The 26,498-nt window shown below is 41.4% G+C and overlaps 1 protein-coding gene across 3 annotated transcripts in view; it reads left to right on the forward strand.

Moving 5' to 3' along the window:
• The first annotated feature begins 9,072 nt into the window (after nucleotides 1-9,072).
• The window catches only part of LOC126212840 (serine/threonine-protein phosphatase 6 regulatory ankyrin repeat subunit A-like), a 113,260-nt gene continuing 95,834 nt past the window's right edge, over nucleotides 9,073-26,498 (forward strand). For 2 of the 3 annotated variants that reach the window (XM_049940256.1, XM_049940258.1), the window contains exon 1: nucleotides 9,073-9,164. The gene's annotated coding sequence lies outside the window, so the exon portion shown is untranslated. Of the gene's footprint in view, nucleotides 9,165-14,982; nucleotides 15,005-26,498 lie in introns of those variants that run through there. The other variant, XM_049940257.1, reaches the window with a different exon arrangement.

The following is a 26,498-nucleotide window of genomic DNA, read 5'->3' on the forward strand; positions in this document are numbered from 1 at the left end:
CTGAATCAGTGTATTTATCTCATGGTCTCCCTCTACGATTTTTACCCTCCACGCTGCCCTCAAATACTAAATTCATGATCCCTTCATGACTCAGAACATGGCCTACCAACCGATCACTTCAGCTAGTCAGCTTATGGAACAAATTACTCTTCTCCCCAATTCTATTCAGTATCTCCTCATTAGTTACGTGATCTATCCATCTCATCTTCAGCATTCTTCTGTAGCATCATATTTTGAAAGCTTCTATTCTCTGCTTGTCGAAACTATTTTTCGTCCATGTTTCACTTCCATACATAGCTACACTCCATACAACTACTTTCAGAAAAGACTTCACGACACTAATTCTATACTCGATGTTAACAAATTTCTCTTCTTCAGAAACGCTTTCCTTGCCATTGAAAGTCTAGATTTTATATCCTCTTTGCTTGGAACTATTATCAGTTATTTTGCCTCCATAATAGAAAAACTCATGGACTACTTTAAATGGTTCAAATGGCTCTGAGCACTATAGGACTTATCTTCTGAGGTCATCAGTCCCCTAGAACGTAGAACTACTTAAACCTAACTAACCTAAGGACATCACACACACACATCCACGATGGAGGATTCGAACCTGCGACTGTAGCGGTCATTCCAGACTGAAGCGCCTAGAACCGCACGGCCACACCGGCCGGTGGACTACTTTAAGTGTCTCATTTCCTAATTTAATTCCCTCAGCATCACCTGATTTAATTCGACTACATTCCATTACCTTCGTTTTGCTATTGTTGATGCTCATCTTATATCCTCCTTTCAAGACACTGTCCATTCCGTTCAGCTGCTCTTCCTGTTACTATGCTGTCTCTGACAGAATTACAATGTCATCGGCGAACCTCAATGTCTTTATTTCTTCTCCATGGATTTTAATTCCTATTCCGAATTTTTCTTTCGTTTGCTTTACTGCTTGCTCGCTATACATACTGAATAACATAATATTCCATGTAAATGTCGTGTGGCTAGGACCTCCCGTCGGGTAGACCGTTCGCCGGATGCTGTTCTTTCGAGCTGACGCCACTTCGGCGACCTGAGAGTCGATGGGGATGAAATGGTGATGATTAGCACAACACAAAACCCAGTCCCCGAGCGGAGAAAAATCTCCGACCCCACTGCGAATCGAACCCGGGCCCTTCGGATTGCCCTTTTTTCGCGCTGATCACTGAGCTACAGGGGGCGGACATAATATTCGGTAAAATCACATTCGATGTTATACAATAGATTTCGATAAATGATGTTTTCTTTATGATTCTTAGAAAAAATAGTAACTAAGCACCAATCTATGGGAGGACAGGCAAGCGGTGGTGGTGGTAGGTTCCTATGGGACCAAACTGCTGAGGTCAATGGTCCCTAGGCTTACGCACTACTTAACCTAACTTAAAGTAAGTTACGCTAAGAAAAACACACCCACGCCCATGAGAGGGCTCGAACCTCCGACGGGGGTAACCGCCCGAACCGTAGAAACGCGCCCAAGACCACGCGGCTACCCCGCGCAGCCACAACTAGCCGGTGAAACCTTGGAACCTCAAGCAGGGCTGCACTAGTATGTGCGTGGGACTCTGCGGCACAGTTTTTGTGCCCGCAGTTCGCAACACGAGAAGAACATAACACTAAGTAACCTACACCTGAATCATACATCCTAAGAGACTTTCAAGATGTTCTACTATAAAGAAGCTGGTTTAACGCTGGACTGCTGAATTTCTTTTCTGTGAATACAACAAATAAACAGCTTAAGCAAAATTTGGAAGCTTTTTGGTGTGCTTGCAGGAGTGTAAAATCTAACACCGAATGAACTGAATACTTCTGTTTCAGAGACGCTCACGCATAAAATACAGAAAGGAATATGTGAATCGAATTTTGCCTCAGTTTTTCTTGTATGTCTTCCCAATACTTCGCTAGGTCACAGCTGTTGCTGAAGTCGAACAAACATTTTTTTTTAAAGGTAACGAACATTCTCAGAGCTACGACGGAGCTGCAGTTATTGTCGGTCATTTGTGTGGACACGACTTCTAATGCAATGTTGGGTCACCGTTTCGCTCATCATCTGAATTCAGTGCTGTTGCTAGTCTTGTCAGAGGTAAATGCAGTAATAGTTTCCCCCCTTTAAATGGTCTCGTTCCTTCCATTCCACCTGAACCCATTTCACTTGAACTCTATAGGAGAAATTAAACAAACGAATGCCTTGAGCATGAGCCGTGTGGTGCAGTACAGCATATAGTTTGGCAGACAGGAGTACGTACCCAGAGCGGCAATTTCACAGGGCGCCAAGTTCATATTCTTGAAGAAAGAAACCTTGTTTCACATGTCGTCTGAGCATCTAGTGCATGTTGTCTATTCTAAGTTGTTATCTGAAAGAATCATAAGTTGTTTTCGCGTGTATACATAGTGTAAGTGATATCTCTACCAGGGAATTCCCTCGCGTCTAGAAATAAAAGCAGAGGACGGTGCTATACGAGCTGAGCCGAATAATCCCGAACGGGTGAATGCTATTTGCAGTTTGTTTATGTGGTTGATTGGCAGTGCGAATTATCAGCGTTATTTTATTAGTTAAATCCATAAATTCAGACTATCAGAGTGGAAATAACTGGTAAGACGGATTACATATTATATTTCTGCGCTTATCCAATAAAAGGAAATTTTGACAGACAATTTTTGCCAGATCGCTACATTACCAGTTGTACACTCCCCGGTTAGCAGTCGCATTAAGTTCTGTTCTCGGTAGAGAGCGGAAAACGAGTCGTACGAATACGTAATGACTCCTGAGCGGGGAATAAACGCGCGATAATTGAACCTGTGGTGCTGGCAGGGTTACTGAAATTAACCAGAGAATAAGTTTTCACAATGGAAGGAATACTTACAGAATTTTTGAAGAAAAGATTCTTGTTAGAACGAGGAAGGAGAGGAAACGGCGACACCAAACAAATTATGTGGTAGAATATGAAGACTGCAAATTTATATAAAAGATTTGGTACTACTGTTTTTCGATCTTATGAACGAAACGTGATACTATTTCTTTATATAAAACTTTCTGCTTGTAGTAGGTCTAATAGGCATTTCATATTGATACTTCGTGAATTATGCTGTCATGTTACTTACGTAAGCGAGGTAAATAAAAATGATCATTTGTGCGAAAACAGTCTCACTTATTTGGTGTGTCTTACAATTGCAGCAATATTAGGAAGGCCAGTTCATTTTATCTAGCAGACAATGGAAAAATAGACATAATCAAGTCGAAAAACCACACAAGTCTTGAGTACTACGCGTATTAACAGTTTTTACAGTATTAGAAGACGACATCTTGATTTTGCATATAGCAGACCGTTTGACGGACATTGATGAGGTAGTAGATTCTTTCACAGGAAGGAAGGCACACCATGTAAATCTGTAGCAAGATTAGAGACAAAAAAATTCTGGGACCTAAGGATTAAAGAGATGTGTATTGTTTTGATGGTCTCTTGTTTTTACTGTTTTTTTGTTTCTTCCATAGGAGGAGGCAGGATGTGAAACCGAATGACTAGGAGCAGGAAAGACACTACAGGACAATTTAAATTCCACTGCCCTGAATATACGTTTGATGGCTTCCACTGCAAAATATACACGATCGAATTCCACAGAGCAAAATTCAGTGACGTGTGATAGAAGAATGCTGTGTGAAGAGGCGTGGCACTCCAGTTTGGCATACTTAAGACCGAATAACTTGTCTTACATATCCTAGAACATATATATTTTATACATCAAACCCTCGAGAAAGATGCGCAGTTCAAAATGAACATATGTTTGAATAATTTAATCTTTTTAAATTTTTTACGTCATATCACAAACACTCGAGGTGGTGGGGGGAGGATGGGTTCCACTACGTTCCTGCCTCGCTCGCCATGTTGTAACTCTGCGAACTGAAACAGCCTCTCCAGAGCACCGCGCTTTGTCGGTGTGACGTAGGGAGCCGCCGACTCAGCGAAGGCGAGGCGCCGCATATCGCTTGTGAACCTGTGCCCTCGACCGCCAGCAGTCGCTATCAAGGTTTATTTTTTCTTTTCTGAGAAGTAATTACTCACCAGTGCAGCTGAGCGACAAACAAACTGCGAAGAAGGGGGCTGCACATGAGGAAAAAGACGTAAAGTCTCTCTCTGTAGGTGTGGAGTCGGCCCGCATCTCGTGGTCGTGCGGTAGCGTTCTCGCTTCCCACGCCCGGGTTCCCGGGTTCGATTCCCGGCGGGGTCAGGGATTTTCTCTGCCTCGTGATGGCTGGGTGTTGTGTGCTGTCCTTAGGTTAGTTAGGTTTAAGTAGTTCTAAGTTCTAGGGGACTTACGACCACAGCAGTTGAGTCCCATAGTGCTCAGAGCCATTTTTTTTTTCTCTCTCTGTATGCACATTTTATGATATGTTTCATATACAGTTCACGTCAAATTATATCGCCGTTTTCATTATACAGGGTGTATGAAAAAGAATCATCCGATTTGGCACGTCTACATTTTTGAAACTAACAAAGATATAGGAGGTTGGTTCATTAAGTAATGCCCCACATTTTTTCCTCAGAACGTATATATTGTTAAGACTCAGAATTTTGTGACAATATACATCAACATGTCTTGTTCATGTCCTATTTTTCTACGTAGTCTCCATCACGATCTTTGGCTGTACCCCAATATTGTGGAAGAGCATGTACTCCCCGCTGGTAAAAGCTCTTGTCGTGAGGGCGTAGCCATGTTTTCACTGCATGACTGACACACTCGTCATGAACGAAGTGTGTTCCCCGTAGAGAATCTTCAAGCGGCCCAAAGAGATGGAAGTGGGGGGGGGGGGGGGTGCAGGTCTGGACGGTAGGATGGATTCGGTAATGATGTACATCCCAGTTTGGCGATGTGTTCCCGGATACTTATGTGCGGGCATGCATTATTGTGTAGGACCAAGATCTGGATTCTTGTCCGATCGGACATGTCGGAAACGATTCTTTATTCAGAGTCTTCAGGTATGTCAATGAATTGATGGTTGACTCCCTTGGCATCACATCTACCAGAATGACGCCATCACAATCGCAGAATACTGCTATCAGGATTTTTCCGGCAGAGAGGGTTGTCTTGAATTCCTTCTTTTGTAGTGAATGAGGATGATCCCACTCCATCGACAGCCTTTTTGTTTACGCGCAAAGTGGCGCACCCAGCGTTCGTCACTGGTAACGATTCGTGACAGAAAGGTCCCTCCGCCGGTCTCAAAACTTCAGATGAAGTGGCTTTTCTTTGAATCTTGTGGTCCGCTGAGAGCATTCGTGCAACCTCTCGTGAGCCCCTCTTTGCATATCCGAGAGTCTCGATCATTGCAGACGCATTTCCAATGCTGGCAGACAACTGCCGAGGCAATTGTCGAGTTGTGATGCGCCGGTCGGCACGAGTAATGGCTTCCGCACGACTCAGCATGTCTGAAACAGTGGCTGTGACAAGACGTACCGAGCATGGCTAATCATGGAGTTCTGTTTCTGACATTCCTGAGGCTGTAACTTTCTTTACCCATCGACAAACTGTACTCCTATCAACTGCATCATCGCCATAGACTGTACGCAAAATTTTATGGATGTTCACCCCAGTTCGTTTTTCCGCACACAAGAATTCAATAACAGCACGCTGCTTGTAACGTTAGTCGTATGCAGACGCCACGTTGACTCTGTACTACGGCACTGCCATCTACCAGAACGGTTCGAAACTTCACCGGGCACATAACAAACATAAAATGTGAAGCATCAACAAGGACATTTGTCTTTTTACATTAACTCATTTTCCAAAAAAAAATTGGAACATTACTTAATCAGTGACCCTCGTACAATGAATATTCTTTTTTCATTAACGGGAAACTGAAAAAGTTTCTTTTTCATACCTTTCAGTAGGTGTTCAATATGCTTCCCTTGACATGAATGGCAAATGTCAATCCGGTATTCAAACTGTTCCTCACTGCAGCTAGCATGTCTTGAGTTACAGCCTCCACAGCTGCTCTCATGCGATGTCTCAGTTCACTCATTGTTGTGGGTAATGGAGGCAAATAAACACAGTCTTTTATAAACCCCCATAAGAAATAATCACATAGAGCCAGGACCGTAGACCTAGATGCCAGTAATGTAAGGGTGAATCATTTGGTCCATTGCGATCGATCCATCGTTCAGTAATCCTTTGATTTAAAAATTCCCGCACTTCCAATTGCAAGTGTGGCGGTGCCCCATCCTGTTGGTAAATGAAGTCGTTCGAATCCAGTCTCCAACTGTCGGATAGGATCGCTCACAAGCCTATCGAGGCTTGTGCTTCCTGTAACAGTGTTCTCGGTAAAGCAAAATGGACCGTACATCTTTTACCGTCTAACTGCACAAAACACATTAAAATTTGGAGAATCCCTCTCATGTTGTACAACTTCATGTCGTTGTTCCGTACCCCATACTCTCGCAGCATTACGGTCCACCTTTCCTTTAAATGGAATGTTGCGTCGTCACTTAACACTAAGGGTGGAAGAAAACTGTCACCCTCCATCTTGCTGACACCGAAATTACAGAACACACGTTGTTGTTTGTCACCTTCACGAAGAGCTTGCAGTGGCTGAATTAAGTACGGTTTCGTGTGTAAACGTCTACGCAACACACGCCAGACGGACATCGGAGGCATGCTGAGCTGTCGGCCTGCACGACGAACGGATTTCTGCGGCCTCCTTGTGAAACTATGGCGGATGCGTTCGACGTTTGTGTCAGACACTCGCAGATGTCCCGGCGATTTGCCTTTACAGAAACAACCTATTTCTCGCAACTGTTCGTGCCATCGTCTAATGCTCTGTGCTGTAGCTGGATCCACACCATACCCAGTACGAAAGTCACACTGAAAAGCTATTACCGTCCTGCACTGCACAAAACGTAGAACACAAAACGCTCTCTGTTGTCTTTACTAGAACTGAAGTGGGTGCACACTACTGCTACTTGGCGAGAACCATGTAAAACTTTAGAGTCTTCTCTTTCCATCAGTACATTATTCACGCACGTATCTCAAGTAACGTAATAGTTGCATTTTTACCGGGTCATCGAATTTTACACTTACTTGATTGGAATCGAAAGAAGCTCAGAAAACTCGGAAAGAACAGCTGCAAGCGCTAAACGGAGCATATGAGGAAGATGAAGGGTTACTATTTGCTGCTGGAATCGCAGAAAGCAGTTTACAGTATTGTTAACTTGAATTTCTAGTTTCCGAGAATTTATTTTTCAAAGGCGTTCATCTCGAAATGACTTTTTTGACATTTGCGTGCAATCTAACTCAAAAAGTACAGAGCCGATCAATATGAAATTTAATCAAAATATCCACGGGTGTACTGCCGGTCTACAGTGTCCAACGGGCACAGTATTTCGGCGATCATACATGTCGCCATCATCAGGTGAACTGACGGACTGAGCTCCTGTGAACGTGCCGGCACGGAGATCCGTACACTATGGCTGCTCAGGGGGAACTGGGTTCGGTCGCGGCGGCGGCCGATTTAAATACCCTCCGCCCACGGCGCGCTCACTCCGCCGTCCGCGCCCCGCGCCACGGTCGCGCGGTGGAGCAGATTGGGACGGCGTCTGAGATGACGTCGGTGTGATGGCTCTGTCCGCCGTGGTCGTCACAACTTTACATTTGCTCGATTTACTCTTGATTAACCCAGTCGCTGGTTCCCAAGCCTTGCTAAGATTATAGCCACAGTCACGGTTTATGAGGTCGTCATTGGTGCGAATTTCGATGGCCTCTCTAGCAACGCTGTCCCAGTATCTCGACGTCTGTACCAGAATCCTCGTGCGTTCATACTCCAAATACGAAATTTGATAGTATGATTCTTTATAAAATTACGAAATATTTGAACCACCGTGTGAGATGATATCCTGGTTTTAAGGGTATTTTTCTTTGCTTAATTAGAGAAAAACAATCCTGAAAATCGAAGTAAATTGTTGCAATGCCTGCACACATTTTAATATTCATTATTTTCACCTGCACTGAGCTTCATATTCTTAGAAAATAAGCTATTAATGTAAAATCAAAAACCTTTTGACTTCAGATGAAAATCGGAATGGCTGCACTGCACGCAATTGGAGAACTATACTCACAACCTTCAGCGGACATCACAGCCTAACTTTGTTAATTTTAGCTGAAATTATTCAAAAAAATTCACAAAAACTGTTCGAAATATGAGTTAAGTGATATAAAAATTGCTTAAAATTCTGATTAAATCTTCTCACCCCAAAATAATCTCGAAAATTCAGTGTCAAACAGCTTCCTCATGTGGTTTCCCCCATCAATCACAAGATTATCGACATTTTTATTCACTTTCAGGCGCGAACGCCTTCTCGTCCAACAGGAAGAATATAGAAAAGGCCAAGGACTGTTTGGAACAGCGAGAGATATGTAGCAGTCGAGATCTTCTCAATTTTGTAGCTCTACAAATCTGGTCATCAATTGTAGGGCGCATCGCTGGATCGAGACCACTGCCATGGCTGGACGTAGTGATGACGGCACGTGCGGGGCGTCTCCTGAGGGCGAGTAATTGTCTGTCCGGGGTGCGTATCTCGCAGAAGGAGAGGGGAAGGCCACTGAAATGAACACCTCGTGGTGGGCAAGTACGTCGCTGTCGGGGAATGGAGTGGGCAGAGGCTGGGAACGAACAGCATCTGATGTGGCCCCCGTGGCTTTCTGCTAGTCAGAGGTTCCAGCCACTCTGTTCCGCGATCGCTTATCTCAGTCTCTGCAGTTTCGGGCTTCGTGCGATGGTTGAAAGGAGGGACCGTATTTCGCGGTGAAGCAGTTTAGAAATAGCGAATGCATCACTTTGCATTACGGTGCCAAAATGGCCACTGGGCGACAGAATACGCGATATGAATTGACTTACAGCCTTTGCGTAAGAGCAAGAATTCTTAGTGTTTCGGCTAAGATCACTTGGCAGAAATATTTCGAACGTCAGACCTATCCTAGGGTTATCGTTGTCGGTGCGGAGGGGGGAGGGGGAAGGAGTGGGGGAGGGAGGGGGTCTCGAGGAAAACTGCGGACAGAGTGGGTGGGAGGCGGCAGCCCAGTCCAGCACAAGAGGCGAGTCTCGCTGCCGACCACCACTGCACTGGCTGCCGCGGCGCCCGACGTGTCTGGTGAGTCTCTACATACTCCTTCCATCAACATACGCTATATACTGTGCGTGTAACTTCCCTCAATTTGACATTCTCGTGTTCTCAGTGTTATCCACACTTAAAAGCGGCGGGTATGAAAACGGGGGAAAACTAAAGGGAGACCGAGACGTTTTTCTCTTCTCCCAACTCTTTTCCTCTGCCTGTAGCGTGACAGCTCTTATTATGAACTCCTGTATTGTATCATGTCAGCTATGATCTTTGGTAAATACTGATTCTTACAGCACAATGGAAATAATGGTGCTACTAGCAGTAGTTATTATTGTCCCGAGTTGCATGGTTTTGAAAGTGGTTTCAGAACGAATGTTGCTTTTGATGCATACTTGTCGGATCTAAATGACAACTGCAGCAGGCGAGGCTTCCGCAGTAAAATTTTCCCTCCGCACCAGAGTGTGCCTAATATGAATCTTCCTGGCAGAGCACTTTCCAGAGAAAGACAAATGTCCCGAGTTCGGGTCTCGGTCCGGCACACGGTTCTGATATGCCAGGACGTTTCAGGCGACAGTTGCTGGAAGATTTCTACAGAGTGGTAATGTACCTAACATCTGTTTTCCAGCAGGAAGAACTTCAGATGCTCTGGGTTCATAAATGTTTTTACTAAACTAAGTAACAACGTGGAGGAAAGTTGAATGTTCAGTTTATGTTCAGGCTGATTCCAAAAGTTTACTCAGCAACGTTGTGCACAACAACAGGTGTTCGAAACGACGACTAATTGGAACGCCTGCAGCCTTATCTGTGCAAGTACGTGAAGTACACGATGCCACATATCCCAGTCACTAGATCGAATGGGGAGACCAATTTGCATGTCTCCTGCGCTCCCCTGATCGGACGCCTCTTAATGTTTTTCATCTCTTATCATATCAGAAACATTGTCTACATGACACGGTGTCTGTAAAAGTTCAGTTTCGTTAACACATGTTGCCGTAAAATTTACAGTCCGTCACTCAAGTTGGATGGCGTCATTTTATTTGATGTCACACTTTTGAGAACGTGTGTTTTGGTCCTGACATTAAATAATTTGTGCAATACTTAATCAGTTTATTACTTCCCATTCGCTCAAGCACCAAGTCGGTACACACTCAAGTTTTATATCAAAGTCTGCAAAAAATGGTTCAATTCGCTCTGAGCACTATGGGACTTAACTTCTGAGGTCATCAGTCCCCTAGAACTTAGAACGAATTAAACCTAACTAACCTAAGGACATCAACACATCCATGCCCGAGGCAGGATTCGAACCTGCGACCGTAGCGGTCGCGCGGTTGCAGACTGTAGCGCCTAGAACCGCTCGGCCACTCCGGCCGGCTCAAAGTCTGCACCATTGCTGTAGTTCGCTCTATTTCTCAGACAAAATAACTCTTTTATTTCGTACACAATCTCTCTTAGTGTAATGTATACCCGTGTTCTGTAATAACTATTGGTTCCTTCTCGTACTTCCCTTTTCTCCACACTTCTTCTTAATAATCTTATATCGTTTCCCTCGATACACAGCTGAAATTTGAGTTCTTGGACCTTTTCTCTTTCCTTCTGTCTTCTGACTTCTCTGTCGATAATTTCGAAACGAATAGTGGTCTCTCCACACATTTTTGTATTTTAATGCGACAGTGCTGCTGTGTTACTTTGCTGGCTACTTTATCTTTTCCTTAGTTTCTGCGTGCTCAGACTACTTCCACTGCCGGCGTGGTATAATTCGTTTCCACGTATTGCACAGTCCGGCTATTACTATATTCTTTTCAGTAAAATCATTACTTTTCCTACTATTAAAACAAGACTGCCCTTCGGCCCACCTGTACACAACCACATCCCTGCTTCAGCTAACTCGCTTTCGTGTTAACAAAATTTCTACATCTGCATCTACATCTATGTGATTCCTCTGCTATTCACAATCAAGTGCCTGGCAGAGGGTTCAATGAACCACCATGAAGCTGTCTCTCTACCGTTCCATTCTCGAACGGCACGTCGGAAAGAAGAGCACTTAATTTTTTCTGTGCGAGCCCTGGTTTCTCTTATTTTATCGTGATGATCATTTCTCCCCATATAGGTGAGTGCCAACAGAATGTTTTCGCAATCAGAGGAGAATAGTGGTGATAGAAATTTCTTGAGAAGATCCCGTCGCAACGAAAAACGCCTTTGTTTATTGATTGCTACTCCAGTTCACGTATCGTGCCTGTGGCAGTATCTCCCCTACTTCGCGATAATACAAAACGAACTGCCCTTCTTTGTACTTCTTCGATGTCATCCATCAGTCCCACCTGATGCGGATCTCACACCGCACAGAAATACTCCAGAATAGGGCGGACAAGCGTAGTGTAAGCATTCTCTTTGGTAGACCAGTTGCACCTAAGTGTTCTGCCAATGAATAGCAGTCTTTAGTTTGCTCTACCCACATTATTATCTATGTGATCGTTCCAATTTAGGTTATTTGTAATTGTAAAACCTAAGTATTTAGTTGAATTTAGAGCCCTCAGATTTGTGTGACTTTTAGTACTCATGCGAATAACTTCACACTTTTCTTTATTCAGGGTCAATCGCCACTTTTCACACCATACAGATATATAAATCATTTTTCAAGTCGTTTTGATCATCTGATGACGTTACAAGACGATAAATGACAGCATCATTTGCAAACAATCTAAGACGGCTACTCAGGTTGTCTCCTTTGTCGTCAATATAGGTCAGGAACAATAGAGAGCCTATAACACTTCCTTGGGGAACGCCGGATATTACTTCTGTTTAACTCGATGACATTCCGTGTATTACTACGAACTGTGAACTTTCTGACAGGAAATCACGAATCCAGTCGCACAACTGTGGCGATACTCCGTAGGCACGCAGTTTGCTTAGAAGACACTTGTGAGGAACGGTGTCGAAAGCCTTGTGGAAATCTAAAAATATGGAATCAATTTGACATCCCCTGTCGATAGCACTTATTACTTCATGAGTATAAAGAGCTAGTTGTGTTTCACAAGAACGATATTTTCTGAATCAGTGAAGACTATATGTCAATAAATCGTTCTCTTCGAGGTACTTCATAATGTTCGAATACAGTATATGTTCTAAAACCCTACTGCAAATCGACGTTATTGATATTGGCCTGTAATTCAGTGGATTACTCCTACTTCCCTTTTTGGGTATTGGTGTGACTTGAGCATTCTTCCAGTCTTTAGGTACGGATCTTTCTGTGAGCGAGTGGTTGTACATAATTGCTAAATATGGAGCTATTTTATCAGCACACTCTGAGAGATACCTGACTGGTATACAATGTGGACCGGACGCGTTGCCTTTGTTAAGTGATTTGAGCTGCTTCCTTACTCTGAGGATATCTTCTTCTATGTTTCTCATCTTGGCCGTTGTTCTTGATTGGAATTCAAGAATGTATACTTCGTCTTCTTTGGTGAAGGAGTTTCGGAAAACCGTGTTTAATAACTGTGCTTTAGTGGCATTGTCATCAGTGACTTCACCGTTGTTATCGCGCAGTGAAGGTACTGATTGCGTTTTGCCACTGGTGTGCTTTATGTATGACCAGAATTTCTTTGGGTTTTCTGCCAGATTTCGAGACAGAATTTCGTTGTGGAAATTATTAAAAGCACCTCGCATTGAAGTACGCGCTATATTTCGAACTTCTGTAGAACTTTGCCAGTCTTCGGGATTTTGCGTTCTTTTGAATACGGCATGCTTTTTTCGTTGCTTCTGCAACAACGATCTGACCCGTTTTGTGTACCATGGGGGACCATTATCATCAATTTGCACAGATTAAAATTCTCATATAGAGCTAAAGTATTCTCTTTTACTCACAAAGCAATAGGAATTTTATACACACTGCGATTAATTTAGTTTAAGATCAGTAATGCCTACTTTTGTTGGCAACAGCTAATTATTGTTTGTATGAAATCTCACTTTTAAGTCGCTGGAAGGCGATATAGTTTTATGAGGATTAACAAGAAGAGTGTGCCTTTTACCGATGTCTTTATGGGACCTCGCACGCTATTTTCCCCCATTCGGAGGCCAGTTTCATTCCTGTGACACCCATCTATTTCCGTTATGAAGGTCAGTCTCCACCAGTGCAGAAAGGATTCCGTTAACGCCACAGCTGCCCTGTAGAACTTTGTGGCCTACACAGTCAAAGACTTTGGCCACTTCACAAAATCTACAGCGGAATATTTGATTTGGCTTACCTCTGCAGTCATTCATTTACTGAGGTTCGGTCCTGTTTTCTCCATACAGAACTCGTGGCAGAAGTGAGCGCTGCTAAGACGTTCTGGCTAGTCACATGAGTCAGTATTCTATCCGAGCCACACTCTCATAGACTTTTGGAAAGAATTGAAGTACTCTAGTAGATCTGGAACTAATTTCGCCTATCTGCGTTTTTACAGATCTCTGTTTCCACGCGTCATTGAAGTCTGTCAGGAAGTACGGCCCCAGTCATTAAATGATCACATGCAGACTTAATAATATTCCTATCAACTCAGAACCAGATTAAAATAGAAATAAATCTATTGCGCCTGTACTGGGTTTGTTGCCACTTTGAAGAAGTAACCAGAGTCGCTATGGCAGAAACTGACACGGTAGCGGGTCGGCCCCACATGGAACTGACCCTTTGCACAGATACTAGGTACACTCCTGGGAACAGCAGTTATACCTGTGTGGAATGCTACTTAGCAACTACGAAAGTTTGACCATTACCTGCAGAGGGAAAGGAAGGACTGAAAACCGTACCTCTTATTGTTAATAAACTGAGGAAGGAATGAGGTAACAAGTCCACATGAGCATTTTACACTATGTCCAGAACACACATGATCACACTGCCATGCAATTGTTGACCAGGTATGTAAGCATACTTCATCATTTTTGTGTTGTTGTTGTTGTAGTAATGGTATTAGTAGTAGTAGTAGTAGTAGTAGTAGTGGTAGTAGTAGTTTATTAGTAGATCACGTTTTACATTTTAAGTAAGTTAAGGTAATTCGCATATATAGACTTATGCACGCTTATAAGTGTAGAATGGCAAGATTGCGATAAGTAGTTATCTGTTGCCTTACAGTAGGAATAAACCTAGCATTTACCTGAGATGATTTACGGATACCACGAAAATCTAAATTAGGGTGGGTGAATGAAGAGCGGACCACCCACCCTCCCGAATACAAGGCTAGTCGGTTTAAGATGGTGCTACCTCATTCGGTTTATCCCTTACGTACAATACTTCTGGCGGCAGGGAACTCGGTTGGATGGGTAAGGTGCTGGTGGACAAATGAGCCAATCTAGCACACAATACGAATTCATCAAACAAACTCGATATCTTGAATAATTAAAGAAGTCGAGCATTAAAGCATTAAGCATGATACATGATAACAAAATTTAAATGTAGTTATTAGTCTGAGGTCATATAGTAAGATTATACATGCTTCACAGAGCAACAGCAGAGGTTGCTTCGAACTTTATACCGATACAGGTACTTAGTTAAATTCAGACTGAATGAAATAATTTGTCAAAAAATGAAGGAATCATTAAGTGAAATTAAATGCGTATTAGGCTTGCAGTCAAAGAAATGCATAGCACAGTAACCAATAGCAAAGGATATACTAGTTACATAAATAACAAAATCAAAATGACTTAATGAACAATATGGAGATGCTCTATACAAGCAACAGCTGCAATAAGAGCTTATACTGATTGAGTTTTCCCGGTAACTTAGCCAAGACAAATATTCAGGGAATCTGACATCACTTACACCTTATAATGGTCGGTCGGTGAGACAATTCCAAGTTTCAATTAAATACCAAAAATCATGACAAGCCACTCAGTTGAAACTGGTGAGTTAATGGCTCAATTTATTATTTAACACAAACATGCGCTTAAAAGGTGAAAGGCTCGCCAAAACACATAAAATGAGCATGCTAAAAGCTGCCAAGATTCAACAGTTATTAATCTTGGGCCCAGAACACAACGAAACAGTTTGCTGATGTAGGGAACAAAATTAGGACCAACAATTATACATGTTGTCACACAGGCTAGCACGCTGTGGAACTAACTTTAAGCTCTCTCGGATTCAGCAACTTAGGTAACCAGACATCCGCCCCAAAGCAATGGTCTACCTTGGTTCGTTTAAAACAACTTCGTCATAACTGAAACATGTGGTTTTTGTGGTCTTCAGCACAAAGATTGGTCTGATGCAGCTCTCCATGCTACTCCATCCTGTGCAAGCTTCTTCAAGTACCTACTGAAACTTACATCTCTCTGAATCTGCCTAGTGTATTCATCTCTTGGTCTCCCTCTAACATGTTTACCCTCCGCACTGCCCTCCAGTACTAAATTCAACATCTGTTGATGGCTCAGAACATGTTCTACCAAACGACCCCATCTTCTAGTCAAGTTGTACCACAAATTCCTCTTCTCCCCAACTCTATTCAGTACCTCCTCATTAGTTACGTGATCTATCCATCTAATCTTCAGCATTCTTCTGTAGCACCACATTCCGAAAGCTTCTCTTCTTGTGTAAACTATTTATCGTCCAAGTTTCACTTCCATACATGGCTACACTCCATACAAATACCACCAGAAAAGACTTTCTGGCACTTAAATCTATACTTGATGCTAACAAATCTCTCTTCTTCAGAAACGCTTTCCTTGCCACTGCCGGTCTGCTTTTTATATCCTCTCTACTTCAACCATCATTAGTTACTTTATTCCCCAAATAGCAAAACTCATTAAGTTTCTCATTTCCTAATCTAATTCCCTCAGTGTCGCTTGATTTAATTCAACTACATTCCATTATCCCCGTTTTGCTTTTGTTCATGTTCATATTATATCCTCCTTTCAGGACACTGCCCATTCAGCTCAACTGCTCTTCCACGTCCTATGCTGTGTCTGACAGAATTACAGTGCAGTTGCAAGACCCAATGTTTTTATATCTTCGCCATGGATTTTAATTCGTACTCCAAATTTTTCTTTTGTTTCCCTTACTGCTTGCTCAATGTACAAATTGAATAACATCAGGGATAGCCTACAACCCTGTCTCACTTCCTTCCCAACCACTGCTTCCCTTTCATGCCCCTCCACTCTTATAACTGCCATCTGATTTCTATACAAATTGTAAATAGCTTTTCGCTATTATACCCCTGCCGCCTTCAGAATTTAAAAGAGAATATTCCAGTCAACATTGTAAAAATCGTTCACTAGGTCTACTATTGCTAGAAACGTACGTTTGCCTGTCCTTAATCTATCTTGCAAGATAAGTCGTGGGGTCAGTATTGCCTCTTGTGCTCCAACATTTGTACGGAATCCAAACTGATCTTCCCCGAGGCTGGCTTCTACCAGTACTTCAATTCGTTTGTAAAGAATTCGTGTTAGTATATTGCAGCTGTGACTTATTATACTGATAGTTGGGTAATTTTCACACCTGTCAACACCTGCTTTTATGGGATGCCAATTATTACATTCTTCTTGAAGTCTGAGGGTATTTCGCCTGTCTCATACATCTTGCACACCTGAAGGTAGAGTTTTGTCAGGGCTGGCTCTCTCAAGGCTATTAGTAATTCTAATGGTATGTCTATTCCCTGTGCCTCGTTTCGACTTAGGTCTTTAAGTGGTCTGTAACATTCTTCACACAGTGTCATATCGCACATTTTTGAGACGTTTGTATTTCTTTTTACCTGCTTTATTTACTGCATTTTTATATTTTCTCCTTTCATCAGCTAAATTCAATATCTCTTCTGTTACCCAAGGATTTCTACTAGCCCTCGTGTTTTTACCTCTTTGATCCTCTGCTGTCTTCACTGTTTCGTCTCTGAATGCTACCCATTCTTCTTCTACTAGAGTTCTCTCCCTTATTCTAATAAATTGTTTCCTAATTAAAAAATGGTTCAAATGGCTCTGAGCACTATGGGACTTAACATCTATGGTCATCAGTCCCCTAGAACGTAGAACTACTTAAACCTAACTAACCGAAGGACATCACACAACACCCAGCCACCACGAGGCAGAGAAAATCCCTGACCCCGCCGGGAATCGAACCCGGGAACACGGGTCCTAATACTCTGAAACTCTCTACCACCTCTGGTTCTTTCAGTTTAACCAGGTCCCATCTCCTGAAATTCCCACCTTTTTGCCGTTTCTTCAGTTTTAATCTGCAGTTCAATAGATTGTGATCGGAGTCCATATCAGCCCCTGGAAATGCCTTACTATTGAAAACCTTGTTCCTAAATCTCTGTCTTACCATTACATAATCTATCTGAAACCTTTCAGTGTCTCTAGGCCTCTTCCACGTATATAATCTTCTTTCATGATTCATAAACCAAGTGTTAGCTATGATTCAGTTATGCTCTTAGCAAAATTCTACGACGCGGCTTCTTCCTTCTTTCCTTACCCTCATTCCTTGTTCAGCTACTACTACTTTTCCTTGTCTTCCTTTTTCTACTGTTGAATTCCAGTCCCCCATGACTATTGAATTTTCGTCTCCCTTCACTCTCTGAATAAATTATTTTATTTCTTCATAGATTTATTCAATCTCTTCTTCATCTGGGGAGCTAGTTGGCATATAAACTTGTACTACTGTAAGCTTCGTATCAAACTTGGCCACAATAATGCGTTCACTATGCTGTTTGTAGTAACTTATCCGCATTCCTATTTTTTTATTCATTACTAAACCTACTCCTGCATTACCCCTATTTGATTTTGTATTTATAACCCTCTATTTACACTACCAGAAGTCTTGTCCCTCCCGCCACCGAACTTCACTAATTCCCACTATATCTAACTTTAATCTATCCATTTTCATTTTTAAATTTTCTAACCAAAATGCCTGATTAAGGGATCTGACATTCCACACTCTGGTCTGTAAAGCACCAGTTTTGTTTCTCTTGATAACGATGTCCTCCTGAGTAGTCCCTGCCCTGAAACATACAACACAGTAATAACCGAGCAATCCAAAATACAAAGGTAGACATTTGTAAACACTAAAGGAACAATTTAGTACCCAAATGTGTAACACCAAATTCTTTTTCTCGAGTGTAGGAACTTGACAAGTCCTTAACCTGTTACCTTGTTTGATCATGACACATACCACAACCTTTAACTAACGGACATAGTAAGGTATTCAGATTCAGTGTCATATCCCACATGCCATTACACAGTATAATAGAGAAACCATAAACGGCACATAGTCTGCTTACAACAGAAATAGACACAACATTAAACTTCAGAGGTAAGATATACAAATCCGAATACACACGGTGAGAAGACTTCTGAGTGAACCCCAACTGACAGCCCACACACTAATGATAATTTGAAGCGTCAAATTCTCTGTCCACTTGACAGGAATTTACAAAATAAAAATTAGAACTCTCATGGGATAGGATTACGAGACGCACGACCGACTGACACTTTAATTCGGATCGCACTTTATGAAAGTTCAGTGGGCCTGTGGTAATTTAACTGGTACGGCAAACGGCCTTAATGCATTCAGCCCAGCTCACAGCCAAACGATCATTTGTAAAATGAAAAGGAGCAATTTAGTACACAAATGTCTAACACCAAAGGCTTTTTCTCGAGTACAGGAACTTGACAAGTCTTTAACCTGTTAACCTGTCTGATCATGATACATACCGAAACCTTTGACTAACACACACAGTGAGGTATTCAGATTCAGCGACACGGCCCACGCGCCATTACACAGCATAATAGAGAAACCCTACATGACACACAGTCTGCTTACAACAGAAATAGATACAACATTAAATTTCAATAGTATAAAATAAAAATCCGAATGCACACGGTGAGAAGACGTCTGGATTGAACCCCCCCCCCCTCTCCCACTGACAGCATAAACGGTAATGACGCATTTAAACGTTAACTACTCTGTCCCATTAACAGGAAATTAAAGTACAACAGTAATTACAAAATGACAGTCTGAACTCTCATAGGATAGGACTACAAGACGCACGACCGACGAACGCTTCAGTTCGGATCACACTGTACTTCAGTGGGCTTGTGGTAACTTAACAGGTACGGCAAACGGCCTACATGCATGCAGCCCAGCTCGCAGGCAAACGATCATCACAACTCAGCACAAGTGCCTCGGCGACACAAACATCAAAACCCGCTTACTGAACAGACGCTGGGATGCTCACCGTAAGGACCGGATTGTAAAGTCCCAGTTACACGATGCGCATAAACCGTATGCCTATGCACCAGCGCCCTAAGTGTGCATATCTGTAACTACAGACTAGTCCATGTCGACCTATTACACTACCCACGAGGGAATGTACCCGTCGCACATGCGCAATAGATGGTAGTAACGCGCGAAACACAAATAGAACTGTCTGATCTCTTGTAAAGTCGTCCGTTCTACCGCTAGAAACACAAGTGGAACGGTGTGATATATTGTAACGCTATTCGATCAGGGTACCTGCTTAATAAGAAGTTGTTTTCTTATTATTATTTATTCAGTAATTGTTATTCTCTAATGTAGGTTACTACTGTTCATAATTACAGACCCAACAGTTAGTTTTATATTACGACACTTGGTTACAAATGTATATGTATATCAAAATTTACATTTATACCGCATTCTACACACGGAGGCCGCACTTGTCTTAGGAGTTGTTGCTCTGGTAGTGACTGTCAATCTTCGGATTAGTACAGAACGACGGTGTGAACGAAGAGCCAGATTTTGTTGGGTTTGACTCTGGGACAGGGCCTATGCGTTCCTTAAGAGTGCTTAAAAGCCAGTGGCTGAAAGGGAGGAACGAAGGCATTCAAATATATTCACTGCTAATGAAAGAAGTGAGGCCCGGAGATCCACAAGAATTTCGGAACTTCGAGAGGATGGACATGGCTTGATTCCAGAAACTGTTCTCTGAGATTGAAGAGGGAATTAGCAAGTGTGACACAGTCATGAGGGTGGCTATCCTATCTCACAATCTCGAAAAAGAGAATTAAATCATATGTTTGCAGGTCTTGTGATCATACCAGCCTAGATCACTGATAAAATAACGGCTCATGCCCTATTATGTGGCAGGCTGTTTGTAACATTACGTTACCTGGCGACTGTGGAATCTTGCAAGTCCGGCTTTTAGCCACAGGATAGCACAGCCCACCATCCGAAAGTTGTTTTGGGTATATTCACTCCATTTAGCAACACTTTAAAGGCCAAATATTTAAAGGTGCACTCGTGTTATTTTTCCAAGTTCGGTATATATATATATGTCCTACTCTGCTTATTGCAGGCCTCATCTGTCGCACTGGGAAAAAATGCACGCTGTGGAACTAATTTTTAAGCTCTCTCGGATTCATAACTTAGGTAACCAGACATCCACCCCAAAGCAATGGTCTACCTTTGTTCGTTTAAAACAACTTCATCATAACTGAAACATATTGTTTTCGTGGTCTTCAGTACAAAGATTGGTCTGATGCAGCTCTCCATGCTACTCTACCCTGTGCAAGCTTCTTCATCTCCCAGTACCTACTGCAGCCTACATCCTTCTGAATTTGCTTATTGTATTCATCTCTTGGTCTCCCTCTACGAATTTTAGCCTCCACGCTGCCCTCCAATACTAAATTGGTGTCTGGAACCGCGTGACTGCTGCGGTTGCAGGTTCGAATCCTGCCTTGGGCATGGATGTGTGTGATGTCCATAGGTTAGTTAGGTTTAAGTAGCTCTAGGGGACTGATGACCTAAGAAGTTAAGTCCCATAGTGCTCAGAGCCATTTGAACCATTTTTGAACCATTTGAACTAAATTGGTGATCCCTTGATGCCTCAGAATATGCCCTACCAACCGATCCCTTCTTCTAGTCAAGTTGTGTCACAAACTCCTCTTCTCCCCAATTCTATTTAATACCTCCTCATTAGTTATGCGATCTACCTGTCTAATCTTCAGCGTTATTCTGTAGCACCACATTTCGAAAGCTTCTATTCTCATCTTGTCTAAACTATTTATCGTCTATATTTCACTTTCATACATTGCTACACTCCATACAAATACTTTCAGAAACGACTTCCTGACACCTAAATCAATACTCGATGTTAACAAATTTCTCTTCTTCAAAAACGCTTTCCATGCCATTTCCAGTCTACATTTTATGTCCTCTCCACTTCGACCATCATCAGATATTTTGCTCCCCAAATAGCAAAACACCTTTACTACTTTAAGTGTCTTATTTCCTAATCTAATTCCCTGAGCATCACCCGACTTAATTCAACTACATTCCATTATCCTAGTTTTGCTTTTGATCATCTTATTTCCTCCTTTCAAGACACTGTCCATTCCATTCAACTGCTCTTCCAAGTCCTTTGCTGTCTCTGACAGAATTACAATGTCATCGGCGAACCTCAACGTCTTTATTTCTTCCCTATGGACTTTAATACCTACTCCGAATTTTTCTTTTGTTTCCTTTACTGCTTGCTCAATATACAGATTGAATAACATCAGGGAGAGGCTACAACCCTGTCTCACTCCCTTTCCAACCACTGCCTCAATTTCATGTCCCTCGACTCTTATAACTGCCATCTGGTTTCTGTACAAATTGTAAATAGCCTTTCGCTCTCTGTATTTTACCCCTGCCACCTTCAGAATTTGAAGGAGAGTATTCTAGTCAAGGTTGTCAAAAGTTTTCTATAAGTCTAGAAATGTTAGAAACGTAGGTTTGCCTTTCCTTAATCCTTCTTCTAAGATAAGTCGTAAGGTCAGTATTGCCTCACGTGTTCCAACATTTCTATGGAATCCAAACTGATCTTCCCCGAGGTCGGCTTCCACCAGGTTTTCCATTCTTCTGTAAATAAAACACGTTAGTATTTTGCAGCAGTGACTTATTAAGCTGATAGTTAGGTAATTTTCACATCTGTCAACACCTGCTTTCTTTGGGATTGGAATTATTAAATTCTTCTTGAATCGAAATCATTCTGGAATCTTCTTGAATCGTTAGTGTGGTAGAGTGATAATCTGGTACAGTTAATGGATCGTTCGTTCGAGTCTCGCCTTCGTCATTTGTTTCGGTCAATTTCACATACCTACATCTAGTAATTGCAAAATTCATCATTTTTATGAGTAATGCTCCTCTTCTTGCATCAAATTACTAATTCTGCGCGAAATTCCTGTTTTGATTAGAAATATAAATTCTTAATCATCGAGTTTTATGAAAGATTGTTAATAAAGGTTGCTTAAATTAAGAACACATAACAATTTAATTTTTAGGCGTAAAATAATAATAAACAAACACTCTTTATTTGCACTGTGTCCATTGTTTTATACTATTGATGTAGTGTCACACGAACGAGAGTGATGAGTGTCGCAGAAACATGAGAAACAATCATTTTCACAACATCGAGCACGCCATAAAAATGTAGCATTCTTACGGTTGTTACTGTTCCATTACAATATGAATCCAACAGCACTGATCTGGTGCCAAGCTAAGGGAATGGCTTGAGAAATAACAAGAGTGTTAATCTGCCAGACATACGTACTGGAACTAACGCACACAGCTTTTTCACATGCCATTTCCGAACGCCGGAGGGATATAGAAGGGTGCCTTGTAAAATAAGACGAGAAAATACGGCACCTGGGTGACTTCTAGGATTCTGTTGTTGATCGCCTCGTTATCAATGTAGCAGATCATAGCTCCAAAACTGAAATGTGTTTCTCGCATTCAGATAAAGAGGAAGCTGAGAGATTACCAGACGACTGACTGTAATTAATGCTTTCAGTAGCTTCAGTATTCAACAGTATGGTGAAATACATGCAGTATGCTTTTGTATCTCACATAGCTCGCTCAGAATATTGACCTTGAATTTAAGTTCTAATCACTCTTGTTTGTAGTTAGAATACTACTGAAATTTCCCCTTTGTATGTAAATAATGACAGCGCTGGAAAAAATCTTATGTTATTTGATTTTCAATCAGCTCAGTAAAATTCAACGTACTCAGACAGTTTTCTCTTTACTTATTCTGATCATCACTAAACTGACAGATAACATTTTAGAGCAACGCAATGTGACTTTCAATAATCCTACAGAAGAACTACTGCAATACAGCGAGCACCAGTACTGCCAGCTGAATAAAAGATTCTGACTACTGAAGGCAGTAACTACTGACAGGCATGGTTAGCAAATGAAAGAATTTCATAGAGAGCAAACAATGTATTTACCTTAATAATATTCAAAAGTCATAATAGACATCCAGTCTTACAAGTTTCCTTTTTTCTGACGGACACACGTCCAGATCGTCCGCTCATAGTAATCTCTCAAAATTCCGCCATCTCTCTCCCCACACCCACCACTGCTGGCGGCTCACTTTCAGCAGCCCAACGCTACGGGCTGTTCTCATCTAACTGCCCAGCGCTACACAAACGAATATTCCAACCGTGACACTAACCAGCCACGTACTGCACTCAGTGCAGTCAGCGATTTTCATACAGAGCGCTACGTGGCATTACCCACATAAAAACTTAACAGCCTACTTACATAGCCCCCATGCGCCCCACAAAAAATTTTACAAATTGTTTTCGGCAGTGGAAAATACTGATTTGATAAAATTGTTCATAATTACAATAACAAAGATATCAAATGCACGCATTTATTCATACAATGTTGGTCAAAAGCAAAAATTGTCCTCACAGTACACAAAGGCAGTCCTGATCCTTCATCACAGTAAGAATAATAGTTTTATGCCCAAGCCTGAGCAGTAAAAGAAAGTGCACACGGAAGTAGTGGATTTCCATGCAGTCTTGAAGAAGTTGCGTTGTCCTTCCAACTGAAAGACAGTGCTAACTCTTGACATGCAGACAGGTAATGGGCCACAACAGAGCAAACCCACAGCAGAGTCATTCGAAGTTTTGAAGAATATTGGTAGGTAGGTCATCACAGAGTAGACCCACAGTATTTCCTGTAGATATGATGGTAATAGAGGGCCACTACCGATGCAGACCCACTTTAGTCCTGGTGGAGATAATGGTATTGGTGGGCCATCAAAGGTGCAGACCCACTGTAGTCCTTGTAGAGATGGCCAGCAACCATCCATTGCGACAGTGCGGGTGCACAATCACCATCAAAGAGTCTTGTGGGTAATATAGCAAATCCATGAACCACTACTTGTGCAGTCACAAACTTTTTGGAATGTCCTTCGAACCAGCAATGTAGTTAACCAGTCTCTTGGTGAATTATCAACACATCTCCAATCACTAAGACAGTCATTTAGTATCCGAGATTTTATACATACAATATTACCAACAGAAATGTGTGCAGTAAAATGAATCCCTACTATTCACTTAATTTGAAGAACTGGTGTATATATAATTACCAATTTACAGCATAACAATACAATTATAAACGTACTGAAAACGTCATTAAAGAACATAATAGTACAGACAACATTTACAGTAATACAGGCTTTACAAAAGAATAGGAATAAGCATATACATGAGTATTGTGGGAATTGTGACATAAGCAAATAAATGAGAAATGAGAATATTCTAACATTAATCTGACATATGATCATTAAAGGAAAACATAACAGAATAAATAATATCTAAGCATTTTTTCAAAGTATTTGAGGATAACAGTTCTCCTCATCATAGTAAACTCAGCTTAGTATTAGAAAATTCTAGAACATTACTCATATCAGATAAACACATAAACACAGGAAGAACATAGACACACAAGGGTACACATAAACACATAGCGGAATAACACGAAACGAAAGGACAGGGTTTGTTTTCAGTATAACATTTGGTACTACAGTCCAACCCAAAATTTCATTCAGTAGATCTTTCCTCTCATTTCAAAATAATTTTTCGCAAAAAGGTCCTATCTAAGCATGCTTTCTGTATTTACCATTACCGTAACACATCATTTATTTTTCATTATCTTACCTCATCATTTGTTTCCAAGAAAATCCTGCCTAAACCTGTTGTCCCTAAACTCTACATATTTTGTTTATATCCTCTTTCAAAATAATTATTCTTCATTGTGCACAACATTTTTTTTGCCAAACCTTTCTCTTATAGCTTCTCAATGCATTCTTCCGCTATTCTTCATACTCATTTTCTTATATAGTATCCGCCCTCCTAATTTAACTTAAGTCTACTGAGCTCATATACATAAACTAAGGGACGAGGCAATGCAGCACGACGGACATTAATACAAATAGAAATGACAAAAAATGGAAATTGGCAAAGATGCAGCAGTATATCTAAATTAGCAAAGCAAATGCAAATTACAACTAATATAAGGCAATATGCAGCAAACAAGAAAAATAAATCAATGGTAAAACTGGCTTATAGGAATAGTACAAAGTCAAATTAAGTAGGCCAATGCCTGACAAACAGCAGCAGCAAAAGCAATAAACTATACCTAAACATGACAAAGCTCAAGCAGAAAAAAATTACAGTAAAGATAGCAATGCAGGTAACGGAATGTCTATTTGCTTGTTAATACCTGTCTCACATCATGACGCTAAAGTGATGTACCACAAAAACCTATACTACAAAAAAAAATTACCAAGTCCTTGAAAAGGAAATTATGTATTCAGTTCCTGTTATCAATCACTTCTCCTTCTTATGCTTCTTTCGTTTCCTAGTGCTCCTTTAAAAGAATGTAGATCATAAAACTATTATTTGATAGATCTGTAGACAAACGGTATTTACATTAGTACATCTATTAAATTCTATTTTAACCAATGCTACAGCGCAGATGGAAACCAGTTATTAAACAAAATGAGCAAATATATACAAGGCAAAGCATACAGATTTCATTCCCTAGCCATATGGCATTTCAAAAGGCAGTAAAAAACCGCTCAACCAGAAAGACAGTAGTCATAATCAGGCATATAGATGTAAAGTATTTCTCATCATTTCATTAGGTATTTTAGTAAGCATCAGAAAGTATGAGCTCCAAACTGTAATCATATGTTTTTGAGTATGAGAGTGTCGTATTTGCGATGGTTTCTACAAAGAAATGTCACTACCGAGGCTAGTGGGCTCTTTTTCCTACACCTGCGCCTCTGAAAGGCACAGACTAATGGTTTTTCTTTTCTGGGTGACTGTCCCACAGCGCATTATGTCAAGGTCACTAACTTTCTTTACTGAAACACTTGCAACATTGGTTTCCACTACAGTGGCAGTGTCATATAAAAAATTTGACAGGTTCAAAATTTACGTTACAAACGTGTAGAAACAATATGCCATAAATATAACAGTGTCCAAAAATTTTAGTCAACATAGTGGTAGTCACAGTCATGCACCCTTCATAACGACCACAACCACCCCTCAACATCACAATTCACATTGTTGTCGAAATAATAACATCATAACACCTCA

Source organism: Schistocerca nitens, chromosome 11 (assembly GCF_023898315.1).
Source record: "Schistocerca nitens isolate TAMUIC-IGC-003100 chromosome 11, iqSchNite1.1, whole genome shotgun sequence".
NCBI classification, from domain to species: Eukaryota; Metazoa; Arthropoda; class Insecta; order Orthoptera; family Acrididae; genus Schistocerca; species Schistocerca nitens.